This window comes from Miscanthus floridulus, chromosome 12, assembly GCF_019320115.1.
Source record: "Miscanthus floridulus cultivar M001 chromosome 12, ASM1932011v1, whole genome shotgun sequence".
Lineage (NCBI taxonomy): Eukaryota > Viridiplantae > Streptophyta > Magnoliopsida > Poales > Poaceae > Miscanthus > Miscanthus floridulus.
In genome coordinates, this window is record NC_089591.1 from 63,926,748 (window position 1) to 63,939,020 (window position 12,273).

General features: G+C 50.5%; 1 pseudogene; it reads left to right on the top strand.

Moving 5' to 3' along the window:
• Nucleotides 1-11,881: 11,881 nt before the first annotated feature.
• On the top strand, nt 11,882-12,273 carry LOC136498504 (14 kDa proline-rich protein DC2.15-like; annotated as a pseudogene).

Below are 12,273 nucleotides of genomic sequence, written 5' to 3' on the forward strand. Positions count from 1 at the left end.
TTAATTCGCGAATTGTCAGCGTTCCGATATGGCTTGTCGATGGTCTAGCACCGTAGTAAGAACTGGAAGATGAAAGATGGAAAAAGGAAACATGATTGCTTACCACCTGCTTGAAGGTAGCACAGGTGCTTACAAAGAATGGATAGATAATGAACTAATGCACTGCTAATAAAAATCGAATATAAGGATGCACTTTTAGTAATGCTTCCTACATATGCCATAAACCCATAAGCCAGATAGCCTTGCATATCCCTAGAGTCTTTTCTTTACTCCTATCGGGTAAGTCTTGCTGAGTACAATTGAGTACTCAGTGTTTTATTCCCCCCTATTGCAGGTGACAGGTGGAGGCTAGGGCTGACCCTTGTGTGTGGATTCCTCCTGGTAGGCTCAGAGAGGATTTCCTTTACGCTGCGATCATAGTTTTTATTTATAACTCTTACTAAATGTTTTTTATAAATGAAAGTTTTATAATATGTTGTCCTAGTTATCTATCAATGCTTCATCATGCCATTAATAGCTATTTATTTCTATTGTAATTCGGATCACAAGTTTATATTCTGCTGTTAAATTAAATTATTCATAACTCTAATAATATGATTACATTCCGCTGTTATAACAATAAATATTATACTCTGATGTTGTATTAAAAGTGTTGTAAGAAATATTTAAATTTTGTAAGCTTTATTCTCTCATTTGTGATCATGATGGAAAAATATGGATTTTTGGGTTCTCCCTCGGGGTGTGTCCGACGGGATAGCATAATTTGGTGTCCTCCCTTGAGTGCTTAGTGTCTAATCAAAGACGAGCACTCCTAGGAGGCATTATATTAGGCGGTTCTACCATAGTCGACCTGACTCCCCTCACCGTGGAGGCGGCCAATCTTCGATCGCGGGTGGTCGAGGATCGTTGGGATGCTGACGAGGCCGAGAATGCGTTCGAGGCCCTATCGGTGAGGTCACGGAAGGATGATGAAGAAACTGCCAGGGTCCGGAAGAAGTGGGATGAGTTGCTCTAGAAGGACACCGAGACCCACCAGTGGATCCTTGACCTTCTGGGTGAGGTTGAGAAGGAAAGGGGTCTAAAGTTGGGGGCCAAGGAGAAGCTCGCGGCCCTGGAGAAGAGGGTGAGCCTAGATGCCACAGTGGTCGCTCGACTACGCAAGGAGCGGGATGAGCGGATCCAAACCTTAGAGAGGCTTCGCTCAAAACATGGCTTTTTGAGAGCATGACCAGGCCTGCCAAGAGCACGATGACACGTAGCAGAAGGTCGGCTCCCTCTAGGCCGAGCTCAAAAGCATGACGACCCAAAAGCTAGAGGCCAAGAGCATTTCTACCGGGCTGGTTGTAGATCTCACCAAGGTGAGGAGAAATCTTTAGGCAGAGAGTGATGAGCTCGGTATCTTGAGCACCGCCCTTAGAGTGGTCTACGATGACCTTGAGGTGGTGCGATTTGAGGGGACCGGCTGACTCGTGGCTCATGCCGTCGAGATCATAGCTCAGGTGCAACAGCTAGAGAGGAATGCCCTTCGCACCGAGGTCAATTAGTCTTTCGTGATTGCTCATTCTCATTATGGGGACAACATCGATCTAGAGGCGATGAGCCATGGCCATGCACCTAGTTATGAAATCCACGAGCTAGAGGAGATGGAAACGGTGGTGGCTCCCCTTTCGTAGGACCGATGGATAGGATTGAAGGCATAGTTCTCCCCCGGACGGTCTAGTTAGTTAAATAGGTCGGGCGGCCATTTTTGTAACAAGCAAACAAGTTCCAATCCTTGTGTTTCATTTAAACAAGTTTGTTATTTTGTTTCGTTTTGAACAAATCTATTCTTTTTGTTTCGGTTGAATAAATTTGTTATTTCTCCCTTTTTATGTGTAAGAAGGGGTTAATGCGTTTCGACCCACCTATTGTTAAGACCATAGAGTTTGAGGTATGGGCAGGAAACTCTGATCATGCTAGTAAGCAAGACTGCCGGAGCCACTAGGGCATAGGTTTCTTGCAGTCTGACTAGCCTGACTTAGTCGTTCGTTTCCGTAAACCTTGCCTCTAGGTTTTTATCGTGAGGAAGGGGTCAGGCACGACAACTATTTAGAAAGGGTATATATATATCCTTATTAGCCCCCCGAGTGAGACCCAACCCCTTGTCATTGCCGGGGTCGGGTTCCACTAAAGATCGAGGAGAGGGTAGCGAAACTAGTAGGAGAAAGTGTCTCTTTTTTAGAAACGTTATTCTTAGTTTTAGTGTGTATCCCCTCCCTAGGATCCGAGCCATCGTTCTATGACCGCGCATTCGGTCTCCTTGTGTGTCCAACTTTCCTTGAGCCCCCGCGCGTAGCGGGGGTCCGGTTGAGGGTTGGCTCATCTTTGTGATCATCACCTACTCCACGGTTTCCGCAACCAGAGGGGTTGAGCTAACGTCACTTGCCTCGATGGCTCAAGTGATGCGCTCAGTGAGCTCACTAACTAGCATGTCAGAGTGGAATCCAGGTCCATCGTTCGTGATGGGGTCAGCATAGCCCTCATGCGGCATTCCACTACTCCTTAACCCGCCTCCCGATAGATGCTCGAGTCATTCTGGAGACCGACTCAGGTGGCTCATTGGCCTCCCCTCGATAGAGATTCTATGGGCATGGCTCAAGGTTAGGATCAGATGAGAAGGTCGAGATGACCCTATCTGCTACTGAGTGGGTCGGGCAAGGGCCACTGGGGCTCATCTGCGTTTTCTCCCCTGGCTCTGTTTGACGCGAGGCGGCCTTGAGCCCTTCGTGGGCTGGCCTTCAAACCTCCATTGATCTGATTCCTGAGTCGGGGTTAGATGACTCGAGCCCTTGAGCCCCATTAGGCTCGGTAGGGGTTGGCTAAGTTTTATGCGTAACCCCATCCATGGTTTCTACAACTGGAGGGTTGAGCTAACGACATTTGCCTCGATGGCTCGAGTGTCGTGCTCGGTGAGCTCGCTAACGGGCTTGTCCGAGTGGAATCCAGGTCCATCATTCATGATGGGGTCAGCATAGTCCTCATGTGGCATTCCACTGCTCCTTAACCCACCTCTTGGTAGATGCCCGAGTCATTTTAGAGACCAACTCAGGTGGCCCGCTAGCCTCTCCTTGATGGAGATTCTGTGGGCTTAGCTTAAGGTTAGGATCGAATGAGAAGATCGAGATGACCCTATCTACTTTTGAGTGGGTCGGGCATAGGCTGCTGGGGCTCATCAGTGTTTTCTCCCCTGGCTCTGTTCGACATGAGGTGGCCTCGAGCCCTTCACGGGCTGGTCTTTGAACCCCGGTCGGTTGTCGCTCATGTCGAATGAGATGACTACCGCTTCATGACATGATGCAAAGCGTTCTGATGCAATAATTGCATATGCAATGCTTGGATGTATGGGATGAATGTATGATTGCATGCATGAGAATGGATGAATAAATGATCATGCACTAGAAAAGTAGGATGGGGGTTGGTAAAGTTACCTCGATTGCTCGAGTGACGGGTTCAGGGAGCTCTTATCGGATATGTTCAAGTGAAATCTGGGTCCATCATTCATGATGGAGTTGGCCTAACCCATGTAGGGCATCCTGCTACTCCCTACCCATCACTCGGCAGTGGCCTGAGCTATCCGATCGACTTGGGTGACCTGCTGGCCTCTCCTCGATGGAGATTCCACCAGTAGGCCCCTCCAAACCCTTCCTGGGAAGGCGGAGGCTATAGCTCAGGGTGCGGGGACAAAAACTCTGATCATGCTGGTGAGCAAAAACGTCGTAGCCATTGGCGTAGGATTCTTTCGGTCCAACCAATTTTACTCGGTGTTTGTTTCCGCACACCATGCCTTTAGGTTTTAGCATGAGAAAGGGTCGGGCATAGAGAATGTATACCAAATAGACACTCTTGCCAGCCCCCGAGTGAGGCCTGATCCCTTGCTGTTGTTAGGGTCAGGTGTCACTTAAAGATGACCCATCTCTCGGTAGCGGCCCGAGCTGTCTGGATGACTTGGGTGACCCGCTGGAATAGGACTTACCTTGATGGCTCGAGTGACGGGTTCGGAGAGCTCTTACCGGATATGTCCGAGTGGAATCTGGGTCCATCATTTGTGACGGAGTTGGCATAACCCACATGGGGCATCCTACTGCTCCTTACTCATCTCTTGGCAGCGGCCTGAGCCATCCGACCGACTTAGGTGACCCATTGGCACAGGACTTTACTATGGAGATAGAGGATGAGATCATCCTCCCCAAGAATTTTAGTTAGGCAGATAAACCTGGTGGCGAACTCGTAACAACTAAACAAGCTCTTAAATTTCATTATGGCGAAACAGATTTTTAGCCCTTCCCCCTTTTTGTATAAAAAGGTTAATGCGTTCTGACCTTTTCCATCGTTAAGGTTGTAAAGCTCGGGGTGCGGGTGAACAAACTCTAATCACACTGGTGATAAAAAATGCCATAGCCGCTGGGGCGTAAGTTTCTTGCAATCCGACCAGTATTACTCAGCGTTCGTTTTTGCAACCCTTGCTTCTAGATCTTAATGTGAGAGAGGGTTGGGCATAGAGAATGTTTGCCAGGTGGATATACTCTTAGACGCGTACTAACTCTTTCCATAGTTAAGGCTAAAAAGCTCGGGGTGCGGAAAAACTCTTATCACGCTGGTGAGCAAAAACGTTGTAGCCATTGGGGCGTAGGTTTCTTGCAGTCCGACCAGTTATACTCAGCGTCTGTTTTGGCAATCCTAACTTTGGGTCTCAACATGAGATAGGGTCGGTCATAGAGAATGTATACAAGATAGATATGCTCTTACCAGCCCCCGAGTGAAGCCCAACCCGCTGTCGTTGCTGGGGTCGGGTGTCACTAAAGATAGGGGAGTTGGTAGCAAAACTTGATAAGAGAAAGTGTGCATATATTAATGGTAAAAACAATGTAGCTGTTTGATGTTCTAGGCGTTGACGAAGACTTTGCCCTCAATGGTATTGAGCTTGTAGGTGCCTGGTTGGAGCACCTCCGCGATGCCGTATGGTCCCTCTCACGGTGGAGAGAGCTTGTGGCAGTTCTTGTTGCTCTAGATGAGGCGAAGCACCAAGTCTCCAACGTTGAAGGCCCAACCCCACAGTCGACGGTTGTGGTACCAGCGCAACGCTTGCTGGTACTTGGCCAAGCGGAGGAGGGCGACGTTGCGTGCTTCATCTAGCTGGTCCATGGCATCCTCGAGGGATGCCTTGGCTCGCTATTCATTGTACGCCCTGACCCTCGGCGCTCCATAATCAAGGTTGGTTGGGAGGATTGCCTTGGAACCATAGACCATCAAGAATGGTGTGTAGCCGGTGGCTCGGCTGGGGTCATCCTCAGGCTCTAGAGTATCGCGGGAAGCTCTGCGACCCATCGTCCGCCAAACTTTTTCAACTGATTAAAGATACTAGGTTTGAGACCTTGTAGGACCATGTCGTTCACGTGCTCAACCTACCCATTCGTGCGGGGGTGCACCACGGTGGCCCAATCGACGTGAACGTGGTACTCATCGCAGAATAGGAGGAACATCTTTCTGGTGAACTACGTGTCGTTGTCTGTCATAATGGAGTTCGGGACCCTAAACCAATGGACGATGTCAAGGAAGAACAGCACGGCTTGCTCGGACTTAATCACGGACATCGGTTGAGCCTTTATCCACTTTGTAAACTTCTCTACGACGACAAGCAAGTGTGTGTAGACCTTGGGTGCCCTCTTGAGAGGTTCGGCCAGATTGAGCCCCAGACCATGAATGCCCATGTGATGGGGATCGTTTGGAGTGCTTGGGCCAGTAGGTGGGTTTGCCAAGCGTAGTATTGACACCCTTCATAGGTGTGCACAATCTGTTTAGCGTCGGCTACTGCAGTCGGCCAGTAGAAGCCTTGTGGGAATGCATTTCCAACTAGGGTTCTAGGCACGGCATGGTGACCATATACCCCACCATGGATATTGCTTAGCAACCGCTTCCCTTGTTCGATGGGGATGCAGCGCTGTAGGATCTCGGTGTGGCTTTGCCTATAGAGCTTACCCTCAATAAGTACAAAGGACTTGGCATGGCGCATGAGCCGTCGAGCCTCCATTTTGTCCATCGGCAGCACCTCATGGAGGATGTAGTCAAGGTAAGGCACCCACAGTCACTCAGAGGGTCGGGATCTATCGCTGGATCCTCAACAAGCTCCATGACTTCGGGGTCGGATGAAGCCAACGGTCGGTTAGCGCCCGAGCCCAAGGCGGGTAGCATGTCACCGGTCTGTTCTGGCTCCTCATAGTGGACTGAGGGCTTGTACTGATCACTGGCGAAGATGCCCATTGGCACTGACTCTCGACCAGACACCGCTTTTAGTAGTGCATCGGCTGCCTCATTGAGATGCCTCGGGATGTGATTAAGCTCAAGACCATCAAACTTGTCCTCTAGCTGGTGGACTTCTTAGTAATATGTAGCCATCTTAGCATTGTGGTAGCTTGATTCCTTCATGACTTGGTCGATGACCAGCTGGGAGTCACCCCGGACGTCGAGCCATCGGATACCCACCTCGATGGCGATGCGTAGGCCGTTGACGAGCGCCTCATACAAGGCCACATTATTGGAGGAGGGGAAATGGATGCGAACCATGTACCTCATGCGTACTCCGAGGGGCAAAACGAAGACCAATCCCACGCTGGCGCCTTTCTTCATCAGCGATCCATCAAAGTACATCATCTAGTACTCTTGGTTGACGACCGCTAGTGGCATTTGGACCTCGGTCCACTCTGTAATGAAATCAGCCAACACTTGAGACTTGATGGCCGTCCGAGGGGCATATGAAATGCCTTGACCCATCAGCTTGAGTGCCCACTTCATGATTCTGCCTGTGGCGTCCCAGTTTTGGATGACCTCGCCGAGAGGGAAGGATTTCATGACCATCACTAGATGAGACTTGAAGTAGTGATGCAACTTCCTCTTGGCAATAAGGACGGCGTACAGGAGTTTCTAGATTTAAGGGTAGTGAGTCTTAGAATCAGACAAGACCTCGCTAATGAAGTACACGGGACACTGTACTTTGAGGGTGTGTCCATATTCTTCTCGCTCTACCACTAGGGCGGCACTGACCACTTGCATGGTGGTTGCAATGTAGAGCAGAAGTGGTTCCCCATTGGTCAGAGGGACCAGGATCGGGGCCTTTGTCAGAAGCCGTTTGATCGTGTCAAGTGCCTCCTAGGCCTCGGGCATCCATTCAAAATGGTCAGCCTTCTTTAGGAGCCGGTAGAGGGGGAGACCTCATTCGCCGAGGCGTGATAAAGTGGTTGAGCGCGGCGAGGCGCATTATAACTCATTGTACCCCCCCCCCCTTATATTCTGAATTGGGCCCATCCTCATGATGGCCGAGATCTTCTCTAGGTTGGCTTCGATGCCATGCTCAGAGACAATAAAACCCAATAGCATACCCCTTGGAACCCAAAAACGCACTTCTCGGGGTTGAGCTTAATGCCATTTGCTCGAAGTTTCGTGAAGGTCTACTCTAGGTCGGCTATGACCTGGTCAACCCGTTTGGACTTGACCATGATGTCATCCACGTAGGCCTCAACGGTTCACCCGATGAGGCTCCCAAAACACTTGAGCATACAACGCTGGTACGTAGCCCCTGAATTTTTTGGACCGAACAACATTATGACATAGCAGAATGATTCGAATGGTGTGATGAAAGACGTCATAGCTGGTCGGACTCTTTCATCGTGATTTGATGGTACCCGGAGTACGCATCAAGGAAGCAAAGGCATGGTTCGAGCATGGCCGTTCGAGCAGCTTCTTGAAGTGGTTCGGGGTGCCCTCGGTGGGCTTCTGACCCCCTTGAGGTCGGCGGTGGCCATAAGCGAGCCCTCGCGCTGCTGCTTATTCTTCTTCTTGCTAGGACGGTTGGAGGCACCTTCGCTGGCGTCCTCGTCCCACTTTGCCATGCCATTGAGGCGGTCAAAAATTGCCCCGACCGCCTCCTCGCCAAGGCGTGGCTGGTGCCGATGTCGAGGAGCTCCTTCATGGTTTATGGGCCCTTACATCCTAGCTTGTGAACCAGGGACTCGTAGGTGGTCCCAGACAGGAAGGCTCATATGACGTCGGCATCGGCGATGTTGGGTAGCTCGTTGCACTATCGGGAGAAGCACCGGATGTACCATGAAGGGTTTCCCCAGCCTTCTGTTGGTACTTTTTGAGATCCCATGGGTTCCCAGGATGTGCGTATATGCCCTAGAAGCTTCCCACGAAGATCTCTTTCAGGTCCACCCAACTTTGGATTCTGTTGGGCAAAAGGTTGCGGATAATGAAATCATCATTATACGCTCCACCGGCTTGGCAAGAAAGACGGTAATCCTCGAGCCACAGTCTAAGGTTCGTTTCCCTAGAGTATTTCAGGACGTTGGTCGGCGATCGGTACCGCGGTGGGAAGACGACATTGAGGATATGTCGGCCAAAGGCCTGAGGTCCTAGCAAGTCAGGGCTCGGGCTTCGGTCCTCATCGCTGTCGTAGCGTCCACCACGATGAGGGTGGTAGCCACGGCTTGCCCCCTCCCTCACATCGTCGTGGGTATGTCTGTGGGCATCGAGGGTATCGCGCACATCACAGTGAAGGCCGACATGCTCATGCACCGAGACCGGGACACGCGGCTCGCCACCTTGTCATGCCTGGGGGACTGACATGTCCATGTTGGGTCACTCTGAGGGTGCACGCTGGCTGGCATTGAGATCGTGTCATCGAGACAGCGAGCTCTCGACCTGCTACACCGCCGCACGCTCGAGAAGCATGCAAATCTAGAAGTTTTGGTGACTGTGGGTATGCAAGAATATACCATGTAAAAATGAGCAAAAATGGACACTGCACTTACCATAGGAATTTCGCTAGGATTCACAACAATGCGACACAATTGGAGGCCTAGTTGATTCTTCTAAACAACTTGAAAAGATATATGTTAATTCTTCTTTGTGCAAAATCTTCAAGCCAACTCTTGCCAAAATTGAGCTTTCTTACCACCTCGATCAATTCAAACTATTAACAGCTTGTTTGGTTTGGCAGATCCTCCGGTCCAGAATGATCCGATCCTAAGACTGAACCTGTGATGTTTGTTTGGTTTGCCTCGTCTGTGCCGCTAAGCTCCAGCAACGCCCTGCAATCTTCGTTTTTCTTCTGAAGCGAACAACCATGCGTCCGTGCCCTTACATGTCAAACTAAACGCAGATTAACACAGCAATCACAGGGTTGCTTTGAAGTCCACCGGTTGGCGCCCTTCGTCTCGTAGCTTTGCTGTCCTCTGATTAACACAACAATTTTTAAAACCCATTTCCATGGCATCCTCATCATGTTACAAAGGTACAAACCAGCCAACCCATATGCAAGTTACTAAACTAAACTAATCCACCATCGAGCGAGAACAAACGTCAACATGCATCAACCAATGCAGCAATCGTGATCACTAGCACTGTCCAGCTTTATATCTGAAACAAATCAAGATCACCCATGATGAGGAACAGCGCCACGACCGAGGCCTTGCCTGCCATTGTTACACACACAGCAACAGCTGCTCGATCACAAGCACGAAGCGGAGTGATTAGGCTGGGTGGCCTTAATAAGGGGGTGTTTGATTCAGGAGGTGTCACATGGGGTCGCATGTGGTGTTCGGATACTAATAAAAACATAAATTACAGCGTCAGTAATCCGCAAGACGAATTTATTAAGCCTAACTAATCTGTCATTAGCATATGTTCACTGTAGCACCACATTGTCAAATCATGGATTGATTAGGTTTAAAAAATTCATCTCGCAAACAGTTTCAATCTGTGTATTTAGTTTTATAATTAGTCCATATTTAATATTCCATACATGTATCGAAACATCCAAAGAGACAACGACAAAGTTTAGGCCCAAACACCTCTAAGGGTCCGTTTGGTAGGGCTCCGGCTCCAATCAAAACAGCTTCAGTTGTGGCTTCATCAGGGGAGCAGATTCACTTGAGGAGCTAAAGCAGTTTTTTGAACCGTTTGGCAAAACAGCTTCGTCCGGCAGTCCAAATGAATGAAATGTCCATAATACCCTTTTTCATTTTTTTTTCTTTTCATTTTTTCTTTTCATTTTTCTTTTCTTTTCTTTTCTTTCCCAACCTTATTTGCTCCCCGCTCAAGGCCTCAAGCGAACGAACCGCATCTTCAACCTTATCTCCTCCCTCCACAGCCGCATATGCCATCTACGCCCACGCCGGCTCCGCCCTCCATGCCGGCATCTCTGCTCGTCCCTCCACGGCCATCCATCCTCATGCCATCTCCGCTCGTCCCTGCGGCCGCCTCCGCCTACGTCCCTCGTCGCGCGGCCGCGCCGTCGTCCCTTCCTACCTCAACCGTGCCCGCGCCCTCCGCAAGGTCAAAGGCGACCATGGCCGCACGTGGGGGCCACCGGTGCGAGTCGAATCCGGTGGGAGCTAGTATTTTTGGCTCCTCTTCTCTCTCCTCGATCGTCTCAGCGCGATTTCAGGAGCTCCTAGTGAGGAGCCATTCTGTTTTTTGGCGTTTGGCTGAGGGAGCTGCAAAAGAGCTCCAGGATCCGGTAGAGAATCCCTACCAAACGGCCCCTAACTCGATGGACTGCTAAGCGCCTGCGATGGTTCATGGATGCTGCTCGGTGTGCCATTTATAGGAGCAAGCATTGGTGCATCGTTCACTGAGTTTTATTTTTTTGAACGAGAAAACGTTCACTAAATTATTAGAGCGTTAAGCTTCCCGTAACCATGGATGCATGTGACGGTGATTATTATTGGGAAAATTGTGTCAGTGTTCTTGTCCGGTAGTTCAATTGTGATTTTACCCCTATTTTTTTAATTTTATAATTTTATCCTTGCTATTTTGAAATGAATGGTCCATTTGCCCCTGCTTTAGACGCCCGTCCGTCAGATGGATATGGATTAAACGAATTAAAAAAATTATAAATCTGAACAGCAAAGGCGAAATGACCATACTGCCCTCTATCCTTATCGTCTCATCCCAAACAGAAGCATGGGTCGCCAGATCCCAAGTCTCGAACGTGGTTGCATCCGGTCGCGGGCTTCCGGCGGCGGCGGAAGAACCAGTGGGGCGGGGCTGCCTCCAGGGCGCGGGGCGCGACTGCCTCTTGGCCGCGGCGGCTGCATCGGCGGGGCGCGGGCTTCCTCCAGGCGGCCGCGGAGAGGTCGTGGCGCCCGCCCGTGGGTCTCGGTGTGCGAGCGCCGGGCGGCGGCGGCGCCCTGCCGCGGGGCTCCGGTGGCGTCCGACCGCACGTCGCGGCATCGCCCGCCACAGGTCACACCGAGCGTGAGTAGCGAGCGCACCAGCAGAGTAAGCGTGGGGGCTGTCGGCTTGCCACGGATCCACCGGTGCCGCCGTGCAAGCCTCCAAGCAACACCGTTGCAAGCGTGGGGCTTGCATTTTTACCTTTGCTGTGTATCGAAATTGTTATTTTACCCATGTTTTTTTTGACATTGTGAATTTACCCCTTTATTTTTGAAACGAAGCATCACTTTACCCCTATTCCGTCATCCTCCCCTAACGGTGTTATATTTTATACAAAAGGACAGAAATGCCCGTGTAATTTTGTCCCTGTTTGTTATGCCTATTTGTGATTTTGCCCCTGATTTGAGAATTAGACATTTATATTTGATCAAATATATTTGGCCCAACTTGACAATGTGGTGCTACAGTAACATGTGCTAATGACAAATTAGTTATGCTTAATAAATTCGTCTTGCGAATTACTGACGCTGTAATTTGTATTTTTATTAGTATCCGAACACCACATGCAACCCCATGTGACACCTCATAAACTTTAGTCCCTAGATCGCCACCCAGCCTAATCACTCCGCTTCGTGCTTGTGATCGAGCAGCTGTTGCTGTGTGTGTAACAATGGCAGGCAAGGCCTCGGTCGTTGCGCTGTTCCTGGCCGTGAACCTGGCGGTGTTCGCTATGGCCAGCGCCAGCGGTGGCGACTGCCCCACGCCGCCGACGCCGTCGAAGCCGACCCCGACGCCGGCCTCGTCCTGCAAGTGCCCCCGTGACACGCTCAAGCTGGGCATGTGCGCCAATGATCTGGGCCTGATCAAGGCCAAGGTGGGCGTGTCGCCCACGGAGCCATGCTGCCCGCTGCTGGAGGGGCTCGTCGACCTCGAGGCCGCACTCTGCCTCTGCACCGCCATCAAGGGCAACATCCTCGGCATCAAGCTCAACCGCCCGTCGACCTCAGCCTCATCCTCAACCACAGCGGCAAGAGCGTGCCCACCGGATTCAAGTGCCTCTAA